At 37.4% G+C, this 25,269-nt stretch overlaps 1 pseudogene; it reads right to left on the bottom strand.

Moving 5' to 3' along the window:
- LOC127444791 (glutathione S-transferase C-terminal domain-containing protein-like) overlaps positions 1 to 25,269 on the bottom strand; it is an 86,714-nt pseudogene that overhangs the window by 1,220 nt on the left and 60,225 nt on the right.

Genomic DNA, 25,269 nt, shown 5'->3' with positions numbered 1-25,269 from the left:
ACAAATTAAAACAGACTGCAAAAAGACTTAAAAATGTTTATAAGTGATGCTTGCCCAATCAAAACCTGCTGCCACAATGTTAGGGTGTTCTAGTTAATTGCCAGGGCATTGCTATATGGTTCTCTGAGCGGATTTTAGTACATTTATATGCGGTTGCTAGGGTATCCTGAGTGGTTGCTTAATGGCCCACATAAAACAGTCTATCCCAAAGTCTCTGTGATATTCTGATTCATAGATATTTGTGGGACTATGAAGGGACTTTTTTTATAACTTCCTTTTAAAAAACATAAAATAAGTAGTTTTTACATCATCAGGTTCAGATCACCTCCGTAGAATGTCATGAAGTTTCAGGCCGAAAAGTTAAAGTTCAGTTGATGTAAATCGGTGTTAAAATCTAAAACACATCAAACTAACACAGAAGGTCCTTTAAGGGTTAAGAAACAAACCTTGTTCCATCACTATTCTGAATAAATTCATTCTTATGGGATGAATTATGCACTTAATATTTAAAGTAGTATGAGCAATTTAATATACCGTAAGAATGAGTAATAGTGTACAAATAGTGCACAAAGAGTGAAATACTGTACATTTTATTAAAGTCAAATATGTTTAATCACCTATACTGTTATATACACAATCAGATTTCCGTGTTTTTTCTAGAATTTACTTAAAATTGACTTTTTGGTAGTTTTGCATTTGTATATACATAACTGTCAAATTCTGACATACTGCATCATATTTTTCATTTAGTAGAAAATGAAACAATCACCCACATATATATTTCTGTCAACATCACAGAATCCCTTTATATCTGTGCTCATTTTCCCACCCTCTCCTTGTATGTATTTTTTTCATGTACATTTGGCCAGGGCCCAGAGCCAATCCTTTGGGAAAAGAAGGCATTTCCCATTGAAATGATTCCAGCTCTTGGAAGATGCCCTTGTCTCCGGTCTTTCACACTTACAAAGATTGGCATTGCTGGCAGAATGCAGATGAGCTTTGTTGAGAAAGAAACTGAAATGTAATATATTAGTTAGTGAAACTGTTGACAAACCATTACTCTCCTCTGTGCGTTCATGATGAGACTGCACGAGAGAAACAATTCACGCAGCCCCTTCGCGATATGGGGCATTCAAGAGAAAACGTATTTAGTTTATCTAAAAACAGGTCCACCACAATGATAGAAACAACATAACACAACATAGCTGCACACAAACAGAGAACCAAACTTACTAAATATGTCTGATGAGTTTGAAGTCGGAGATTAGACGCATTTCAATGCCCAGCCTCATATGTTTGAAACAGGAACTGTACAGGAACATAAGCAGACAGGAAACCGTGCACCCTGAGGCCACATTTATTGTTGCAGGGGATTTAAACAAAGTCAACTTAAGAACAATAACACCAAGACACTTTCAGCATGTTACGTGCAACACGCGAGGAGAACGGGTTTTGGACCACTGTTACTCTCCCTTCCGGAATGGTTACAAAACCCTCCCCCGCCCACCATTTGGCAAATTGGATCACTCTTCTGTTCTACTTCTGCCTGCTTACAGGCAGAAACTGAAACAGGAAGCACCCGCCCCCAGAACGATCCAGTGCTGGTCAGACCAATCGGATCCTATGCTGCAGGACTGTTTTGATCATGTGAACTGGGAGATGTTCCAGTCTGCCTCTGATGACAACATCGAGATCTATGCAGATTCTGTTACGTGCTTCATTAGGAAGTGCATAGATGACATGGTGCCAACCAAAACAATACATATCTACCCCGACAGAAAACCGTGGATTAAAGGCGACTAAATGTGCGGACCTCCGCTTTTAATTCCGGGAACGAGGAGGAGCAAAAACAAGCCTGTTATTCCCTCCGTAAAACCATAAGAGCAGCAAAACATCAATACAGGGACAAAGTGGAGTTACAGTTTAACACAAGCGAAACTAGAAGCTTGTGGCAGGGAATCAATAACATCACGGATTTAAAAAAAGAATAGACACCCCCAAAACATCCCCGCCTCTCTTCTGGATGAGCTTAACACCTTCTACGCTCACTTTGAAGTGAACAACTCTGCCCTCGCAGAGAGAGCTCCCATGGCTGACACAGCAGAGGTTAGTTCACTTACTGTCCCTGTAGCAGATGTAATCCGATCTCTCAAACGGGTGAACATTCGCAAGACCGCGGGTCCGGACGGCATCCCAGGTCAAATCCTCAGAACATGCATGGGCCAACTAGCAGGTATTTTCACTGATATTTTCAACCTCTCCCTCTCCCTGTCTACTAGTGTTGTAGTCAAGACCACCTAAACCGAAACCAAGACCAAGACTTTGAGGGGTTGAGACAAAGTCAAGACCAAGGCAGGGCGAGACTGAGTCAAGACCAAGACCAGACCAGTGCGAGTCCCACACTGCATGACTTACGATCAAATGTGGAACATGCAAACCATATGCACTCCTCAAATTGATCTGAAAGATCAACATTCCCATAAAAACACCCACAGAAAACAAATGAAGATTCCTCTTCATTCACCTCTTTTATTGCCGTATATATGTGTGTGTGTGTGTGTGTGTGTGTGTGTGTGTGTATCAGTATACCATGAGAAATGTCTTGATAAAATAATCAAAAGGCATTGCAGAGGTTAATTTTATGTGTGTGAATTTTCCTTTGTTTTCTGAGCAAAAATATACAAACAAACACTAAGGAGCTGAATTTAACTTAACCCACAAAGCTAAATCTAGAAAATAGTACAAAGAATGCTAAACATAAGCAAAACAGCCTATTTAAAATGTAAATTTTCCGTATATGTGGAGGCGCATTACTCCACTCTCTGCTCTCACATCTCTAGCTCTCTCACCCAAGTGAGGAAGCATTACCGTGGCATGTAGTGTTTATGTCAGAACTAACATTAGCTAACGTTGATGTAATATAACTTTATGTACATTAGCTACATAGCTTTATGTGGCCTGTCTCATCATTATTTTTCACAAGCAAAAATGTAACTTGGGAACAACAATTTGTCACTACATGCCCTGTCCCCTCAATCTCTCACAAAGTTAACACTGCATTAGCTACATCCCTCAATATATGTTAACTAAATTAGGTAGCTTGTGCACATAGCTAGGTGGCAAATAGCTGGCAAGCAACTGAAACTAGCGCCCTAAAAAACAGTAAATACATCGGTAGCTAATATGTATAGCTAATACTCGCTAAATCTCTTTGGGTGAGGGGTGAAGATGAGTTTAAGTACAGATGCAGATATTCCACTTGACATCTCAGATCTCTGACTAAAGACATTTCAATGCCAGATGCTCGGAAGATGATGTTCAAGGAAACAAAACTGCAACTCTCCCATTAGCTTAGCAGGTGTTTGACTGTCACCAGAGATGTCTCCTAGAAACCCAATTCATAAACAATCTGCAACGCTAGCATTTGTGCTACAGGTGTACAATTATCAAAAGAGAGTATAATTTACCATGTTTTGAACACCTGCTAACATTTGTTAAACATGCTTTAATATCATGTAATGTAGGAACTTTGACTAATTTATCAATATTATTTAATAAAAGTGAATGTTTATCACTTATTTTGTACATCTTCCTGGGTGCCGATAAGGTTGTGTGACGTCACGCACATGAATCTCGGCGAAATCAGAGTTGAAAATTTCCGCACGACTTTACAAGTTGTAACTACGACTTCAAGTGGTGTTCCATTGCACTTTTCCCATAGGAAGTTGGAAAATCCAACTTTCCGAGTTGAATGGAATGCAGCAAAAGGCAGATTGCTAACGTTAGCAAGCTAGCTTTGCTAGCATCACTTACACTTAGCTTATCTTTCTTTATGCTTCCTTTCTAAGTGCCGATAAAAGTTTGATGTTGTCCCAGCTGTCTCGGTAAGCATTGCATTGCATTGCAGAATTTACATACGGCTGTGTTTTCTTTTGGATGCTTTTTTGCTGATGAACTCTTTGTGGTTTAGGTCAGTGTTACCCAACTTTTTTCTGCCACAACACACTTTTTACAATTAAAAAATTCCATGGCACACCACTATCCCACATAACCATTGTCAGTAGTTTTCCTTTTCAAGAACTTGTCCATGTCTTAGTAGTGTGAACTCGTAATGTTTGAAATTCGGCTATGCAAAAAAACGCAAAGTAACATAGGTATGCTGTATAACGAGGTCACAAATGCCAAGAGCGCTAATTGGATAATGAAAAACCAACAAATTTGTGTCTTTTCCAAGTAGATTTGTTCTTGCAAATTAATTCTTGCAACGGCACAGCAAATAATTTTTTTTATTTTTTATTCATTTATTTATTTACTGTATTTTCCGTAAATAAAGTCGCACCTGACTATAAGTCGCACCGGGTCAAAATAACGTTGCTGATAGAGAAAAAACCCTCACATAAGTTGCACTGACAGAGGTTGAATCCGGCAGGCACTAGGACCCGAGAGCAGCCACCCGGCCTCCATTCACCAGTTCAGATAAAGAGCTCCGTAAAGATTACAGTACCTAAGAATCTACACACTGAATCACAGTGTTTTTTTTCCGACTTGTTTAAAACAGGAGAATTTTCTTTTAGTAATCATATGCAACAGTTTCTCATGAGAGAAACGCTACAAGTAAGCCACATCTGTTCATAACATCTGTAACTCTATGCTGTGCACAATTAAACAGCTTTTAGTCTGTGAGTAAAACAATACATATGTTGTATTCTATTCATTCATTCAGTTCACTGACTGAATGTTTTTACTACAAGTGTGATGATGAAGCATCATTTTGTGGGCATGTGAGGAGTTGCATTTGACAGCGGACTAGAGTTTATTAGAACAATAATGTTATGATGGACAAAATATTTAAACTGGTTGCATAAAATACTTGGTAATGGAAAATATACTGAATTGGCAACTTTAAAAGTCTTCTAACATCTCTATGCCTTCATTAAAATACCGGAAAAACTGTATTTATTTATTTTGAGGAATTTGATAATTTTCCATGGCACACCTGACAATCTTTCACGTCACACTAGTGGGCACAGTGGTTGGGAAACACTGGTTTAGGTAGCCAAATTGTATTACAGAAGATTTGGCTGACATCTCTCAGACAGCCACAGTTTCTTCTCCTTTCTCCCACATTCACGTTCTTGGAGTGCATGTGCAGAGGGGTGGGGGGGTGACAGCCGTTAATAGTAACACAAATTTCAAATTAGAAATGAGTCAAGTTATTGCTTGCATTTGAAGCAGGAAGTTTTACATCCAATCACAGTAATGATGTCAACAAATAAATCAGACAATGCACAGGCAATTCAGTGATATCCCCGCAGTTGTGGTCTTGACCGGTCTTGAAATAAAATCCAGAGTCCTCTTTGTCTGAGACTGAGACAAAACCGAGTAAAAATGCGGTCTATTCCGAGATGAGACCAAGACCTTCAAAAAGTGGTCTCCAGACCAAGAATGATCTCGAGTACTACAACACTGCTGTCTACAGTTCCCTCATGCTTCAAAACGTCCACCATTGTGCCTGTACCAAAGCAAACTAAAATCACCTGCTTAAATTACTTGCATCCTGTTGCTCTGACTCCCCTGCACAAGACTCCCATAGAGCAACTGCTTTACTGATGATGCCATCGCTTTCACTGTACATACTGCTCTCTTCCACCTGGACAAAAGGAACACATATGTGAGAATGCTGTTTGTGGACTACAGTTCAGCATTCAACACCATAGTGCCCTCCAAGCTTGACATTAAGCTCCGGGCTCTGGGCTTGAACAGCTCGCCATGGACAGTTTTTTTTTTTCCCCCTCAGACCATCAGACTGCTGAACTGCTAACAACATCATACCCTAGGACCTTAACACAAAATTCACTGGATTTCACTGGACTCAATATGTATATACACTGCCGTTCAAAAGTTTGGGGTCACTTGATTGAAATGATTCTCATGATCTTAAAAACCTTTTGATTTGAAGGAATATGCTTAAATGTTTGAAATTAGTTTTGTAGACAAAAATATAATTGTGCCAACATATTAATTTATTTCATTACAAAACTAAAATTTTATAACAAATTAAAAAAAAGGACTGAATAATTACAAAAAGCAGCTAATAAGTGCCCAGTGTTGATGGGAACTCCTTCAAAACTGTTTAAAAAGCATCCCAGGGTGATACCTCAAGAAGTTGCTTGAGAAAATGTCAAGAGTATGTTTCTGAAAATTCAATGCAAAGGGTGGCTACTTTGAATTATGCTAAAATATTACATAGTTTTTATTTATTTTTTAGAAACAACACAATTCCTATAGTTCCATTTCTGTTCTTCCATAGTTTTGATGACTTTACTATTATCCTTAAATGTGAAAAATAATAATAATAAAGAATGAGTAAGTGACCCTAAACTTTTGACCGGTTGTGTATATCACATTTATTATTATTAATAGCTACCCTTTCACACACATCTGAGAATTAATGGCAACACAATAGTATATGCCACACATCACTGCATGTTATGTATACTATGTATACAGTACTTAATTCAATTCAGTGCAATTGCCTTTAACTGTTCAGTTTGTATATTGTGTAATGTGTATTGTGTAACATACAAACTGTGTAAATTCTGTATAGTGTTATATTTTTATTCTGTATAGTGTTATATTGTTATTTTGTATATTGCTAATTGCCATTCTGTATATTCTTATTCTGTGCACTGTTATATTGTTATTATGTACATTGTTATATTGTTATTCAGTACATTTTCTTATTGTTATTCTGTACATTGTTATTCGGTTGAGTGTACTTATTGTATTTACATGTATGGCTGCAATGTCTGGACCATGCACATAAGTTTTTCACACATCATTTCACTTGTGTAATGGTGTAGTGACAATAAAAGTGAGTTGAGTTGAATCCAAACCCCAAACCTAAACCCAACCATCAGTAGAGTAAAAATGTACGTTAAAAGGAAAAATTCAACCTCTGAATCGCACTCGTCACTGATTATGTGAACATGATTACTTCCTGGTTTCAAAGCAGGATTCGAACCTGGGTCTCCCACACTACTAACGCAATGCGCTTCCGGTCACACGACAGGGGAAGTTAAACACACAAAGCCGTTGCAAAAATGTCTGATAGGAGATGGTGTTTGTTGGTGAATCAGCATAATGTGGCAGATCCTAGGGTTCCAGAAGTATCAGAAACAGCATTTACCGCGTGATCATGTTGCATCCTCTATAAAAAGGGTCCATTGGTGTTGGGTCTGATAATATGCTAATGTACATTTGTCAAATTACTTGAATACCAAAAAAGGATACTATGTAGAGTATGTACAACATACATAAATGTTAAAGGGTCACTCAGTAATTTTTGTTGGTGTCATCTTGGACTTACAGTGACACCTAGTGGTGTGGATGCAGCATCATTCAAAATCAATAGTTTTCAGTTACAGATGCCATTGTAGAAATTCACTATTCACAATCAGCCATGATTAATTTAATCCAAGAGTGAAAGTGTCCAATAACAACACGATTACTGAGAATAAGTGAGTAGTATTCAGCTGGTCATGTGACTCTAAAATGGCAGCCCCCATGAGATCGCCCCTCCGCCATGTAGAATGAAACAGCTTTTATAAGGTTACTGATATGACTAGAGTCCTCATCTCATGTGAGTGTAATGATTTTATACATATGTTTAAAAATTACAATTCATTTATTTAAGAGTAAAACTTAAAAATTCTACTTTTTAAGAGTTTTTCTGAACAGCTCAGTTCTATTATAAATCAAACAAATAACTATTTAATTTAACATCCAAACTCAAATATAAAAGTACATTTCACAAAACTTAAATTTAACTAACTTCACAAAATGCCAAAGTTTTTCTAAAGGGAAATTACATTCGACCTTCATAACAGGTATTTCTTTAAAGAAGGTCATATTATCACTTAAATCATCAAAGGCAAAACATAAAGCAGTGACTTTCAAAAAATAATAAAGGGATTTAAAACAAATGCAATCATCTCTTCCTGCCGTAGTTAACAGCTCATCCAAAATAAAAGTTATCTGCGTGGTTGAAAAGCCTTTGTATCAGTTTCGGGTTTGACTGGCACTGCACAGCGATCGGTGTTAGTTAGCATGTGTTTTGTGAAGAGACTGTGAGGCTGTCATCTCATTGGCTATAAAAGATGGGCAGTGGAAGGAGAGATGACAGCGGCCTCAAGATTTATGCGAGAGTGTGAAGAGACTATGAGGCTAAAAGTGTGGAATGAAAAGTTTGAAAAATTGAGAAATCACACAGTCTTATCTTTTTTTCATTGTTTCAATGTTTTTACCACTGTGGATTGTGAGATATTCATCATTAACAACTACAATGAAACCATTCTAAAAAGTGTATTTGTAAGTAGCAATTGTTGTTGGTTCTTAAAGCTGAAGTGTTTAATTTCTTCACCACCAAATGGTGTTTTAACAGCTCTGCCAAATACTCTTTTCATTCAAAGTGAACGAATTTTAGCAAAAGTGAACTGAACTTCCAACAACATCTCAGCAGCTTTATGTAAAATTCAGGGTTCCCACCCTTTTTTCCCAATTAAATTCCATAATTTTTCCATTACATTTCCAATCATTTTTATTACTGGATAAAGGTTTTTAAAAATCATTTAGATTCAGACAAATTTGCTAATGAATCATTCAAACCAATTTGTGAGACGTTATGAACCATCAGTTACCAAAAAGAACAATTCTCTCACAAATTGGACATCACTATGGCTTGTGAACAAGTTCTAGGAGCTGTTCACACTAAAAGTGTTTTCCCATCCATCTGCACTTTTTTTTCAGCTGTTTTTATATGTAAGCAAGTGCTAGATGGATGTCTTTGACCGTTGTGCAGCATCTTGCTATTTCAGCATTTCGCACAGGAGCACCACGTTTTTGAGATGTCGTCAGGTTGAAAAAAATTAAAATGGCTAAAACGCATACTGAGACACCTGTGTTCTGTTCTATTCATTGAGCTGTGTCTAGATATTTTTAGTGCAAGGATGTGCTCGGTCTGAACGCAATATCTAACTGATGAGATATTTTTTAGAGCAGAAGAAAAATAGAAAAACTAACATTCACTATAGACATTTCCATGACTTTTCCAGGCCTGGAAATCAGCATTTTAAATTTCCTCTATATTTCCACGTTTTCCATGAGCTTGGTAACCCTGAAAATTAGATGTAACATTTTTTTTAAGAAAATGTGAGTGGTGCTTGCCTGTGGAAATATCACTCGATACATTGCAAAAAACAATGCTATGGTGTTCTGGATGGTTGCCAGAAGGTTGATAAAGTGTTCTTGGTGGCTGCTAAGGTGTTACTAAATAACCGCCATAAAAACTCAAATAAGCCCAATCTTCTCTATGATATTCTATATATATTCTCTATAGTCTGATTACTTTTCTAGCACACATCTCCTCAACAAGCCATTTGATTTGAGGTATCATTTAAGTGTTAAGTACCAGTTTAATACTTGGTTTTTGAGCTTTGTTTAAATCCCTAACCCTAATTATCAGCAATAGTAATAGCGTCGCTTGCTAAGTAATAATAGTGATGGCTGCCATAGCAAACACCTTCTCTATTAAACTTAATTTCCACTCCTAAAGAAAAATTGCCACGGTAACTCTCTGAACACCTGCTTAAAAAGCCAAACAGCTTACCAATTGATCGCCGTTCTGAGGGTAAACTGACAGCCGTCTGGTCTGCAAACCTACACAATATCATGTGTTCCTGAGGAGAGCCCTACAGCACATGTTAACACAATGAACATGTGCAGGCACAGCAATAAACACCCTCATGAACACAAACAAATATATCTGACAAACAGCAAGTGCGTGGCTCAGCTCACATAAATTGCAGTAGAACATCGATATATCCAGTCGTTAGTGTTCTGTTGAAACAACCAACAATTTATCAATGGTTGTAACCAGCCAACAGAGCTGCATGCAGTCCATTCTATATCAATCAATGCACTGGCAACTCTAATTGTTTTTTTGTTTTTGGGAGGGTAGTTGAAAGGAAGTACTGCGAAATGACTTCCTCTGCTGTTCTTCACCAATGATGGCTTCAAGCGACCATTATTCCACATTAACTTACTGAAACAAGTGCTGAATGGAATGGAATGTTACTGCGCTGCAAGATTGATTCCTCCAACCAAGTTTAATCCTTCAGGCTAATAGTCACGATCAATGTCATTACTCAGTATAATGTGTCCAAAACATGCTTTAACACAGTAAAGCATTTCTACTGCATGTTTAGTATTCATAACAATGGTTTCTTTATAATTACATCATTAAAGTGAGACATAATGCATTGATATTGCTGACTTTAAAACTAAAGTCTCTGTACTTAATTTAAAGACAACTTCATTTTGCAATAAGAATCACATTTCTAATTTCCAGATAATTCTTCCTCAAAAGTACTAAAATAATTGTTAATGGAGCCGTTAAGGCACCGGAATCGTTAAGAGAATTAGAATCGGAACCGTAATCGTTAACTCCTTATGATTACCATCCCTGGGCTTGAGTCCCTCCTTCAATGTAAGTCTATGGGATATTCTTCACCTGTTTTATTACTCAGCAGGCAAAAAATCTTAAGTCTGATCATTTAGAAAAGTACGTGATCAGCGATCAATTCTTCTCAACAAGCCTCTCAATTCGAGGTATCATTTATGTTCCCAGCACAAACAGAGTTGGATAAGTTATTTGCCAAAGCACTTCTAAATAAAGGTCTACTTGGCTTAGATCCATGCCTGTCTCTTTGAGAGTCTAAGTGATTTGTTTGGCAGGAGCCATCAGCACAGTGTGAGTGGTAGACTGAGAGACCGCTGATGACAGTGTAATATGACTGATTAACCTCAGCCATTGCTTACACTTCTCCCTCCACTCCAACACCCACTGTTCTGCCAGCACCTAGAGATAAGACTAGGAAAAAAAAATCCATAAGGGAAAGTTTTTAAGTTCCTATAATGGCATAAGAGAACATTTTAAGTTCCTATAATGCCATAAGAGAACATTTTAAGTTTCAAAGATGCCATAAGAAAACATTTTTAAGTTCCTATAATGCCATAAGAGAACATTTTAAGTTTCTAAGTTGCCATAAGGGAACATTTTTAAGTTTATAAAATGCTATAAGAGAAATGTTTTAAGTTCCTATAATGGCATAAGAGAACATTTTAAGTTTCTAAGATGCCATAAGAGAACATTTTAAACTTCAGTGATGCCATAAGCAACATTTTAAGTTCCTATAATGCCTTAAAAGAATGTTTAAAGTTCCTATTATGCCATAAGCAACAGTTTTAAGTTCCTATAATAGGAGAACTTTAAGTTCTTAAGATGTAAATCACTTGATAGGTATTGTATATATTTAATTATCCTACAGTAACCATAGTTTATCCATTGTATTTGTGGTAACTCCAAAAATTAACCATGGTTTCTGCAGTCATGGTTACAATATTACTATGGTAAACCTATGGTTACTATATGGATCCTACAGTATTACTGTGGTAAAACCATGGTAAATTGTAAAAAAAAAAAAAAAAAATGGTTTCCACCAAAAAAACAACAACAACAAAAAATGGTTACTTCAGTCATGGTTAATACAATATTACTATAGTAAAACTATGGTTAATTTTCATAAGGGTTAAACAAATAGTGAGACAACATTAAATGAAACAAATTATTCAGCCTGATCTCATGAAATTTACGTGAACATGACAAAATTTTTGCAATTCAAAATGTACTTGCTGTATAACATGTTTGGCTGCAGTTTTCTATTGAAATGTCCAGCTGGGGGTGCCAAAAGTGAGTAAAATGGTGTCGTATTCAGACGAGGTTTTAAGGTGAATTTTAGATGGATGTGTTTAAAACATACCTCCCTAACCTAAAACTTTTGCCTGAACCTAACCAATAGTGTTTTAAAATATAAATGAGATGTTTAAAAAATACATCCTTACCAAATCAACGCCTAAATCTAACCATTAGTGTTTTAAAATGCAGACGTGAAATGAAAAATAAAATTTTCTGAAGCAACCATCTCAAGTCGTACTGCTTCTATGACTCTGTTGTGTCTTGTGCCAGCTTCATGGCTGGACTTGGACTGTGGTCTTCCAATTCTAAGTCCAATGGTCTATCAGGTGAGCTACCGTGCATGTTATTTATACTGGAATAAGTGTATATACACTGATCAGCCACAACATTATAACAACTGGCAGGTGAAGTGAATAACATGTATTATCTCGTTACAATGGCACCTGTCAAGGGGTGAGATATATTAGGCAGCAAGTGAACAGTCAGTCCTTGAATTTCATGTGTTGGAAGCAGGAAAAATGGGCAAGCCTAAGGATCTGAGCGACTTTGACAAGGGCCAAATTGTGATGGCTAGACGACAGGGTCAGAGCATCTCCAAAATGGCAGGTCTTGTGGGGTGTTCCCGGGATGCAGTGGTTAGTACCTACCAAAAGTGGTCCAAGGAAAGACAACCGGTGAACCGGCGACATGGTCATGGGCGCCCAAGGCTCATTGATGCACGTGGGGAGCGAAGGCTAGCCCATCTGGTCCAATCCCACAGAAGAGCTACTGTAGCACAAATTGCTGAAAAACGTAATGCTGGCCATGAAAGAAAGGTGTCAAAACATGCACAGTGTATCACAGCTTACTGCATATGGGGCTTAGTGCCCATGCTGACCCCTGTCCACCACCAAAAATGCATACAATAGGCATGTGAGCATCAGAACTGGACCATGGAGCAATGGAAGAAGGTGGCCTGGTCTGATGAATCATGTTTTCTTTTAGATCATTTGGACAGCCGGGTGCGTGTGCGTTGTTTACCTGGGGAAGAGATGGCAGCAGGATGCACTATGGGAAGAAGGCAGGCCGGCGGAGGCAGTGTGATGCTCTGGGCAATGTTCTGCTGGGAAACCTTGGGTCCTGGCATTCATGTGGATGTTAATTTGACACGTACCACCTACCTAAAGACTGTTGCAGACCACGTACACCCCTTCATGGCAACAATATTCCCTGATGGCAGTGACCTCTTTCTGCAGGATAATGCACCCTGCCACACTGCAAAAATTGTTCAGGAATGGTTTGAGGAACAGGTCAAAGAGTTCAAGGTGTTGACTTGGCCTCCAAATTCCCCACATCTCAATCCGACTGAGCATCTATGGGATGTGCTGGACTAACAAATCCAATCCATGGAGGCCCCACCTCGCAACTTACAAGATTTAAAGGATCTGCTGCTAATGTCTTGGTGCCAAATACAACAAGACACCTTCAGAGGTCTTGTGGAGTCCATGCCTTGATGGGTCAAAGCTGTTTTGGTGGCATGAGGGGGACCTACACGATATTAGGCAGGTGGTTTTAATGTTGTGGCTGATTGGTGTATGTAATACAAACATTAAAATGTATCGTTTTCCAAAGGATGCGTTAGAGTAAAAGTGTGTACATATCATAAAATAGCAGAGTCTGAGTAATAGAGAGAAAATTAGTATTTATAAAGTCATTATCAGCCATTAAAGTCAGGATTTGAGTGAAAGTGAATAAACACACAGTTGTTGTAGCGCCTCTAGTGTTCATTTCACCTGTAAACTGCAGGGAATTGTACCTGGGGACATGTATAACAAGTTGTATAAAAAATTTATATAGAGTCATGTTTTCACTATGAGACCAGGTTGAAATTATTATTTAATATACATTTATAAACTAGAAAACATGCTATTTCATAAAACTAAATCGAAATATAGTGATTAACAGTGCAATACTCTAAATATTTTGCTTAAAGTCCCTTTAAGGCTGTGTGGAGCTCAAGTGAATCCATAAATCATTTAAGTGAACTAGATCATTCACATGAACCGGCCAAAAGAAATGACTCACTATAATGTATCGGAGTTCCCAACGTTAAATATAAGGGAATGGTTTATTTTAACCGGTTCACTTACATGAACTGTAAAAAAGAACTGATTCACTTAAATGATTTGGTTTTCCCAAAGCTACATGTGAGAAAGGATGGTTTAGGTGATGGTTTAGGTGACAAATGTAGCATGTTGTGATGCTCCAGTGCTACTCGTTAAAAAAATAGAAAAATTAAAAAATATAGCTTGTTACTGGATAAGCTACAGTACTGTAAAAATTGCTGAAATATGGTCACTACTGAAAAATGTAAAGTTGGTAGCGACGCTACTTTTAGTTAACTACTCTTAAACACTGGTCTGATATGTAGAGCCAATACACTAAGGAACATATAATGTACAGTATAAATACGTAACATCACACAACCCAAGGAACCAATGATGTAGCCAACTCTATAGCCCAACTCAGAGTGATAAATATGGTTCTCAGTAAGAATAGGGTTTTGTGCTGAACCAAATGTGCTTCAAAGAACCACAGAAGAACCTTCATTTTAAAGAGTGTATGCACTGCTATGAAGTTTTCTGGCTGCGCCCTGTGTTAAACAGAAGAATCGAATGGTGAGACATCCCACTTGGGTAGGTGATTATCAAAAGTGTGAAAGCAATGGCCGAAACTCTTACCTTGTAGCTCAAAGTCTCCGCAAACCTCATGCTGTGGAGAGGAACAAAGGGGGTAATTTAATGAGCTCACACGCACACAAATGATATGATGCAGAAGTTAACGCCAAAGTTGAAGAAGAGGATAGTCTATTAGGATCAAATGAAACACTAAAAACATAAGAACTGATATTCTGTACAAAATCCTACATAACATTTTTGTTGCTGAAATAAACTGTAAATACAGAAGGACATTTCGTGTAACACTTCAAAGCTCTTCAAATCTTGGCGATTATGTGTGTGGTAGGTAATGTTTGGTACATTAACTGGCTGTCATCATGTTGCCCTTCCTGTAGCACTGTTGAATGCCACAACTGACAAATCACTCGATGGGCTGATGTCATGGCAACACGGTGAACACAAACACGAAAAATTATTTCCTGCTCTCACTGTTCTTGCCACACCAATGTTCATGGCCTATGGCAAAATTATTATATTAAATGAAAGTTAATGCCAGATTTTGAGATCTCTCGCAGTGATAGTTCTTGATTGAGTGAAAAGTGAAGTTGTTGTCGAAGTCAAGAAGTTTTCTGGCCAACTTTGAATGCAGGATTGATGGGGCTCAGATGTATTATTTTATAGCTGTATCAGTTAATATGGGATATTACATTCCAAGAACGTTCATTTGCAGAGAAAGATGCAATAGCTAATGTTTATTGTCTTTATCCAGTAACTGGGTAATCGTCGCTATTTTCCATTGTTCCTCATAAATCATTCATTCTTGTCAGTGTATTTGCAGAGTTCCATTATGTATGCATGTATATAGAGCTTAGAGTTTAATATCATAGATTATAATAGATTCACACTGTCTTGTGTACTGTGGAATTAGGGGACCAAAAATAGAAGTAGAGTCAGACAGAGAGAGAAGAAGAAGTGGATATAGTTTCTACCTCTTGGGAAAGTTGAACTTGAGCATGTTTTGAATGAATCCGTAGCAGCATGGACTAACCACAAATCCTAACCTTGCCTGTAGGCAGCGATCCAATACCATGTCAGTTGCAACTCCACATGCATGCAGGGCCACCTGAAGAAGACATAAAAACAGCCCACTTTTTTTTTTTTTACTTAGAAAGTAACCAAGTGGTGTCAGGTCTGAGTACAGCGAGAGCCAATCCATGAACTATCATCATTGTGCTCTTGTGCAAATTCTGGGGGATTGCCCCAAAATAAGTGTACAATAAGTCACTTTGTGGAAAAAATGCGACATAATGACAAAAAGATTTAGGATGAAAATCATTAAGGGGAGGATTCACTAAACAGTTGCGCTACTTTTTCAGCGTTAAAATCTGCGTCTTATTCAAAAACCACCCACAATCTAGATTAAGCAGGTGTAATCAGCGCTGGAATAGTGCTCGGCTTTAAAAGTATTTAAATTAAGCTATTGTCATTCTTTTATTATGAGGCGCTTTATTCACAAAACTCTGTGCTATTTGCTCAGTTTCTGATTTAAAATTCATTGCATTTTTTTTGTGAGGCTTCAAGTCATACATGTCTGTGGTACAAATCTGTGTCCTGAGATCTTAATGAAAAGTCTAATTAAAGGGCTGACATAATTTTTATTGTATTTTTGGGGGGGATTTTTTCCCTTTTCTCCAAATTTGGAATGCCCAGTTCCCAATGTGCTTTTTAAGTCCTCGTGGTCGCATAGTGATTCGCCTCAGTCCGGGTGGTGGAGGACGAATCCCAGTTGCCTCCGCGTCTGAGACCGTCAACCCGCGCATCTTATCACGTGGCTTGTTGAGCGCGTTGCCACGGAGACATAGCGCGTGTGGAGGCTCACCACGTGCCCCACCAAGAACAAACCACATTATAGCGACCACGAGGAGGTTACCCCATGTGACTCTACCCTCCCTAGCAACCGGACAAATTTGGTTGCTTAGGAGACCTGGCTGGAGTCAAAGGGCTGACATTATTAAAAAAAACTTTGTAATACCTTTTATTTATTTTTTTTTAAAGCATGACTTTAATAAATTAAATTCATGATGTCTATAAAAATACTCTTTACCTAGAAAACATGTTGGAAATTTTTTTTTGAAAGTGATTAAAATGTGCACAGCCACATGTATTCAAGGCGCAAAAAATGTTTTATTACTTTTTTAATTGATTGTCTAAAATATTTATTTTTTGATTGTTATGTTTTTATTTATTTATTTTGTACTGCAGGAGTCAATCCATTACACAATAGTGCAAATTCTGGGGGATTGCCCCTGTATGAAGTGTACTGCAAGTCATGTTGAATAAAAATTTCAGTTAAATTACAAAATGGTAAAGGGTCAATGATGTGATTGTTTTTTTTTTTTTTTGTTTTTTTTTTTTTTTGTTTGTTTGTTTGTTTATCTGGATCTATTCATTTACACATTGAGAATGCAATTAAAACAAACAATGACTTGAAAATACCTCTTTTATAAAAACAGGTTTTAATTTTCTTAATTAAAATTCCTTTCCATATTTTCTGTGGGTCTTTAAATCAAAAATGTCTTGAAAAATTATCATAATGAAGCACAAGAAAATAGTTGAAAGGCTTAAATTCTTAAAAAGAAAAAAAAAAAAAAAAAAAAAAAAAAAAATTTGTTCTATGATGTCATATGAGAATCTTTTAAGGTTGCTATGATGTGATAGGATAACTTTTAACTTTTAGGATTACTTTTTTTTTTTTAAGTATGATGTTATTAGAGAATCTTTTCAAGTTCTTATGATGTCATAGGAGAACCTTTTCAAGCCTTTAAGATGCCATAAAAGAAATGCAAGTTCCTATAATGCCAAAGGAAACCTTTTTAAAGTCTTAAGACCAAAACAAAGCCAGTTAGTGGTTTAGGCACAGTACGAGAGTCAGTCGAACCCCGCTGGTGTGAAACTGCATGACAGCAGACGCCTCTCTGCCTATTAGCAGCAAAGTGGATCAAACAGTTTGATGGAGGGTAAAGAAAAGCTTTAGATGTCTTTACAGAAATCTGTGCAAGATCAAGCATTCAGCTGTAAGATCAAGCATTCGGACCGGTGGCTGTACCTTTCGCCATTACGGTGGGAAACTCGCAAAATAATGCAAACTGTGCTCTCTGAGTGTGTGTGCACATTCAACCAAATCCGTGGATTAACACCCTTCAAATCCCCCAAGAACTTTTCTCAGGCATGTTTCCAACTTACAGAGGATAATCATTCACTCTACCACTGCTTGCAGTTTACCATTAAAGAGGTACTACGCTTGAGAACTTACTGTGGGAAAACATACAGTCATAGCGGACATTCTATAAACCAAAGCAAAATAAATTAATAAAACTCACTGGCAAAGCATTCAATGTGGATCAAAACTAAGTTCTAGGGAGTCTAATTAGACCAAAATGATTCATAATTTATTTTTAACAGAATCTGGAATAACACCACTACAAACCCTAGGCAGGTGTTTGTGTATTTAAGTGCCACCCACATCTACCCAAATCAGAATCCATTAGTGGAGAGTTTTGGCTCTCTGAGGTAGACTAATATTTTATAATGTAGCCATCCATTCATGTATATAGAAAACAACAGTATCATCACAAGTAGAATCGACCGGGGACCTGGGTAGCTCAGCGAGTAAAGATGCTGACTACCACCCCTGGAGTCGCAAGTTTGAATCCAGTGCGTGCTGAGTGACTCCAGCCAGGTCTCCTAAGCAACCAAACTGGCCCGGTTGCTAGGGAGGGTAGAGTCACATGGGGTAACCTCCTCGTGGTTGCTATAATGTGGTTCTCACTCTCGGTGGGGCACGTGGTGAGTTGTGCGTGGATGCCGGGGAGAATAGCGTGAAGCCTCCACACGCGCTATGTCTCCACGGTAATGTGCTCAACAAGCCACGTGAAAAGATATGCAGATTGACGGTCTCAGATGTGGAAGCAGCTGAGATTTGTTGCCACCCGGATTGAGGCAAGTCACTACACCACCAGGAGGACTTAGAGCGCATTGGGAATTGGGCATTCCAAATTGGGGAGAAAAATCAACTATAATCGACCATAAAAACTACATTTTGGCAGGCACATTTCAAAACATATTTATGGTGATGCAACAAAACAACAATACCCCAAAAATACCACACATTACTTGTATTTGAAGGACCCTGAAAGTCCAGTGATACTTTATACTGGAAGTTGTTTTGTAAAAGAATTTGGACCATTTATTGGTGAAATTCTAATTTCTAGTTTTAATTGATAAGAATGGGAACAGAATGGAAATGTTTGGAAACATAACTGTCATTTTCACACTAACCCCAACAAACACTAAAGGGCTGTTTACTCTTAACACGTTTTTGCATCTGTCCGTTCTTTTAAATATGCACTAGCCAGACACCTTTTGACGTTGCTGTTTTTTCAGCACCATGGTTTTTTTAGATATTGTGTCAAATAGCAAAGTACTTCAACTTTTAAAAACATCTCAAGACATCTGCATTCTGTTCTCTTTGTGACACTGCCTCTAGCTTTTTCAGCGCAAGTAAGCATTCAGTCTGAATGGCCCCTTACAGTGTTAAAATACTGATCTCACAAAACCCAACAACCGTTGGAAGTGGCCAGTCTGATTGTTGGGTTAGAAAGAACTAGCCTGAAAAATACTCTTGGAAGTACATGAACACAAACGCTTCTAGCTACGTAAGCTCAATTTCATGAGTCACTGAGTTCCAAAATGTGCCAGAGCACAATTCGTAACTCAACACAAGTATGCATTGCATTTACTATAAGGGTCACAATCGTCATGGCAGAACAATCGTTTGAAGAGAAAGCTAGTTAAAATGTCAAGATATTTATAGCTAGCTATCTAAATAATCATACATCCCATTTATCGGCATAGATATTTGTAGGAAATCCCAAAGTATACTTCGGTTTTGATGTGAACGTTTAGCGCCAGCGTACAGTCGAATGCTCAGCCTTTCAAAGTATACTCCATTTTACCGTGCAGGCTTACACAAGTGGTTGGCGCATGTGCACAACGACTGCTATGAGATAATGTTTTATTTATCTTCAGGAGTTAAGACCCATGAAGATGTCTTCATATTCCTCCTCTTCAAACAAGTGATCTTGACGTGCACATCCACTGCTGTTGTTTCCACCTTGGTCTCCTATTGTTTACTGGTGATTACATCTTCTTGTACCTTTTTAGTGAAAGCAATGGCTCAATTATGAAAATTTCCACCTTAAAAATATGGTTACTGTAGTAAAAACCATGGTAAATTTTATGGTTTAACTACAACCACCATAGTTCAACTATGGTTAATGTAGTAAAACCATGGTGAATTCATTGCGAGGGGGCAAAACAACTATTTCAGGAAAATGTCCCTCTCTGTCCTATAAGGGGCTCCATACAGGGCCGTAGCAAGGTAATCTGGGCCACCTGACTGTACAATGCTCTGAGCCCCTTTCCTATTAAAAAATACAGTTTAGAATATGTTGTGGGGCCCCCTGGACCTTTGGGCCCCTAGAATCTTTACCACCTTTCACCCCACTAGTTATGGCCCTTGCTCCATACAATCGCCCATGCAAGTACAGTACTGAGTTTTTTTAACACCACAGAAATGCAAAAACTCACATTACAGTATGTGCAATGCAACAGTACTCATGCAATGCATTAGCAGAGCATTTGTGTTCTTGCATAAAAGATGTTTCTGGCCTAAATAAATGAACAACTACAAGTTTTGGGAACCAAGTAATGAGAATAAAGCTAAAAAAGACAGCTAACATTGCTTTCAAGCATCAAACAATAAAATGTATATCAAAGTTTTTGTCCTAACTAGAAGTGACCACAAGCATCAGGATATTTTGTTGAATGCTTTTTTGTTTTTGTGTTGCACTAGGTAGCCCTGCCCACCATGAGATCTCAGTGGTTCAGTGCACATTAAACATTTTCTGATTGTGTAAGATATATACAAAAAAGGAAATGAAATAATATCACTATAAAGCACTGATTACTGTGTGCAAAAACAAAGCACTGAGCTTACCATGATGAAATCATCCATGTCATTTGGTAGCATGCAATCAGGTTCAAGGTTGTGCACTTTACAAAAGAAAAGAGGCTGAACAACACAATCACAGACATTTCTAGGCTTCCTGTTGGATGCGCCGTCTCCAGAATTTGCCGTCATAATGAGACAAAGCTGGTGGACCTTCTCCCAGAAGATCAGATGAATGTCATTTAGCATGGGAAAGAAGGCATCTTACAAAGCTTAAATTTGTTTTTACTTCAGAAGCAAATAAATGTGGAAACGGCAATGCAGTTTTTTTTTGGTCTCTTGTACTGAAGTGATGTAACTCAAAAGGAGATGTGAGGAAATGACAACAGAATTTTCTTTTTTGGGTGAACTATCCCTTTAACGTCAACCTCATTGTAGGTTCTTTTCTATCTAAGGGGCCACCATCAATTATTCAGCAACGGAAAAACTATAAAGGATAATTCCGGTGCTGCAAAAGTATATTTCATTATTATGTTTTGGAGCAGGAAGTTTTTGCTGAAAAGGTTTTTTTCTTCCCTTCAGTGGGAAATAAAAACAAAACAAAAATTCTGTCTTTAATTAAGAAGTTTGCCCGAGCTGGAAAGCACAACTTGTAATGCAAGTTCATTATTCACTGCAAATAAACGCAGCAGTGTGATTGTTTGAGTCGTTCAACACGTACAACAAACAGCCCACAAGTAACAAAGTATTAGTAGCTGAAATTTTACATGCCTCTAACCCCAGGGAAACAATATGTATCTGTCGCTGCACATTTTCGACTGCTGCTTAAGCAGGAAAGCCACAAACAGAACATTTTAATCATTTATGCAAATGAAACACAATGCATTGTTGCGAGTCATACAAGAGAATATACAACATTAATTCTGAAACTCTCAACTTTGCAGGCAGAATTCAGGTTCAGCGTCTAATACAAATCGTTCAAATCTTTCATGAGAACTTGATCCACAACCATTAACCTAACTGCAATACTGTATGTTTTAAGCCAGTTTCAAGCCATTATGGGTTTTTCCAAAATTCCTAAACTAAGAACAAAATTATCATTTGTAATTCCTGCTAGAGCTTTCAAGCTACATCCACCATGGCACAGACATTCAGACTGTTCGAACTTAATTTAGTATATCTTTTCTAACTGAAATACCATTTTCACAGGGCAATCAAAATTCTGAAAAATCCCATAGACTTAAATTGATGGAATATTCCTATAGCGAATAAAATCAATCAATCAATCAATCAATCAACCAACCCATTCATCCATATATCCATCTTTTTAAACTTTCAGACAAGGCTTTGCCAAGCCAACATCAAAGTTTGTCTTGACAAACTTTACCTATCTAGTTTTTATTGTAACACTCAGGTGACTGCCTCCAAAGGATGAATAGCTTGCATCGTTTAGTATTCTTCATTTGCAAGTCTCTTTGAATGAAACTGTCTGCTAAGTGAATAAATGTGAAGAAAATGTATTTTTGAAGATAACAGCTAAGAAAGCGCTACTGAGCAAACAAAGACACTTCTGAATTGTTCTCGATGGGGAGATGGTAACAACCTATGAACCTGTAAATCTAAACCAACATTTGCATTCTACTATGCACAGAAAACAAGGAAGAAAAACATCCAATGCTAGATCTTTCAAAATATTATTTTATAAAGACACAAGAACAAATAATGTAGTGATAACATTGTATAGAACTGCATTGATTATGACAATTTCACTAAAAATCTACTAACATATTATCATGACAACTCGTAATAGTTTGTACAAGATGGCAAAAACGTAAGATATCATATGATTTGGCTAATACAAAAAGATACAGCTTTTATTCATTTTATGAACATCGTTCATTGTTTCATTCACTTTTCTCTATATAAGTCAAAGTCGCACGATTTATTAGGGTACCATCGTGTACTTTTATTACAACTTGTCATGAGACCGGGCTAAATTTACGTGGAGAAACAGGTTGGAGTTTAGGAAGAACAGTAAAGATCTGTTAAACACCCTTTGTGTTGGTAGCAGATAACGTTTTTTTGAAAATGTACAGTAATTTCAAATCAGATGATAGAAACACTCCAAAAATTTCCCAAAATTTGGGACAGTCGTGTGTTTACCACTGTGAAACATAATTTCTTCTAATAACACTTATTAAGCCTTTAGGCACTGAAGACACAAGTTTGTTAAGTTTAAAAAGTGTAATGTTCCACCCTTTAATCCATTATGCAGGTCTTCAGCTGCACAACTGTACAGGGTCTTCATTGCCATATTGTGCGCTTCATAATGCACCACACATTCTCAATTGGAGATGGTCAGGGCTGCAGGCAGGCCAATCTAGCACCCGAACTCTCTGTTTATTCAGCCAGTATGTGGTTTGAAGTTGTCCTGAAAATTCCAGGACATCCCTGGAAAAGACGGTGCTGGATGGCAATATATGCTGCTCCAAAATTTTTACATATCTGTCTGTATTAATGGTGCCCTCACAGATGTGTGAGTTACCCATGCCATGGGCACTGACACACCCCTGGCCTATACAGACTGGCTTTTGGACCTGACACTGATAACAGCTTGGATGGTCCTTTTCCTCTTTTCCTCCGGGGGAAACAGGACGGCTGTGTTTTTCAAAAACTATTTGAAAGTGGACTCATCGGACCAAAAACACGGTTCCACTGTTCTAATTTCCATCCAAGATGGAGACAGAGCCCAGAGAAGTCGGCAGCACTTCTGGACAGTGTTGATGTAGGGCTTCTGCTTTGCATAGTAAAATCTTAACTTGCATCTGTGGATGCAGTGGCGACTGGTGTTGACTAACAAAGGTTTACTAAAGTAATCCCAAACCGATGTTCATGATATCCACTAGAGTTGAATGATGTTTTTTAAGACAGTGATGTCTGAGGGATCAGAGATCACGCGCATTCAGAAGTGGTTTTCGTCTTGCCCTTTACACACCGAGATTTGACCAGAATCCTTGAATCTTTTAACTATATTGTGCACAGTAAAGGGTGAAATGCCCAAAATCCTTCCAATTCGTCTTTGGGGAACATTGTTCTCAAAGTGCTGGATTATTTGCTGAAGCATCTGTTGGCAAATTGATAAGTCTCGAATGATCCTTGCTCTTGAAGGACTAGGCTGTTTTATGGAGGATCCTTATATACTATAACACAATTGCCTTACCTGTTTAACATCTCCTGTTTCACATCGCCTTGTTATTTTAACTCGTCAAATTGTTATTAGTCTTAAACTGCCCGTCTCAACTTTTTTAGAGCATGTTGCAATCATCTGATTTGAAATTAATGTACATAAAAATTAAAAATTTAAAAAATGAAATTCACAAGGTAAAACATCATATAATGTGAAGTTGTAGTGTTTTCAATTTAACAAAGGGTGAATATAATTTACAAATCACTACTTTTTGTTTTTATTAGCATTTTCCATACTGTCCCAACTTTTTTGGAATTGGGGTTGTACATGTAAATGTGTTATTACAATGTTCAAACAATCTTTAGGGAGAAAATAAAGCCAAGGATTACAGAATTTACATCAGAACCAATTTTTTAGCTCACTACAAATCTTTTAAATCCTTTACATACCCAGGTGCCCCCCATACAGACTCTTAGTCAACACACTGACCCCCAATATAAAAAAGAAGCTTTCATTAAGAATATTAACTAATATTATTTCAATATATAAGACTTGGTATATCATTTGATTAGATTCATTGAAATTGTTAAAAATGTACTGAGCTTTAAAAAATAAAGGAACAGAAACACAAGATAAGTCTGTCTTGTTATTGACATCACAAAATAATAGCCTACAGGCACTGTCTAAATTAAGTCTACTTAAATATTTGATCTAAGCTGCCTTGAATAACAAAATTTGTAATCTAACAAGTAATTAAAAATTGCCTTGAAAAAAATATATATGTCTGAATTTGACCATTTGACCAAATTAAAAATAGTAGAAAACAAATGAAAGAACATTAGCATTTGAAACTAATCTTATAAAATATAATTTAGGGGTTAATTATAGTGTTAATGTTTGAATAAGTTGGATGTGCCATGTTGACGAGAAAATTTCATCACTCAAAATGAGGTAATCAGAACTCCACTTCCTTTTGGAATTAAATAAAGAATAAACATTAGAGTTTACTGCATCATTAACATGGACGGCAGGCAGAACGAAACAAACTCCAATTACAGGGTGCCAGAATTGATCCTTTTAAACAGGCTTTGCAATGCAAATGAACAGATGCCTATACCTTCTGGCAAAAATGTATGTTTTATATGTGAAATTATTGCAATTGCTAATAGCAAGACTGAATGTTGTAAGCAATGTTAATATATCAACAATGGATAAAGTGCAAGGTCTTACATTCACAATGTGCCTCTTAAAATTACAATATATTAATACACCAAGGATGTACTTCCTAACTGGCTGCTCTACTACTGTAAATGCTCTACATGATGTTTTTCTGTTATGCCATTTAAGGAGATCATTTGATATCAAACACTAGATTTTTAAATTTTCTTAAAAATAAAATAAAAATAAAAAACTGAGTGATGCTTGACTGCGCAAAACTAGCCATCATGATTGTAGGTGGTTGCTAGGGTCTTACTATGGGGTTGCTATGTGGCTGTTCACCAAGTCAAAAGAGCACACCCACAAAGTCTCTATGATGTTTTGGTCCTAGATATGGCTCAGGTCCCAATATCAGTCTGGGATTATTATTTTTTTCCACCCG

Source organism: Myxocyprinus asiaticus, chromosome 8, assembly GCF_019703515.2.
Source record: "Myxocyprinus asiaticus isolate MX2 ecotype Aquarium Trade chromosome 8, UBuf_Myxa_2, whole genome shotgun sequence".
Lineage (NCBI taxonomy): Eukaryota > Metazoa > Chordata > Actinopteri > Cypriniformes > Catostomidae > Myxocyprinus > Myxocyprinus asiaticus.
This window is presented reverse-complemented; position numbering and strand designations above follow the sequence as displayed.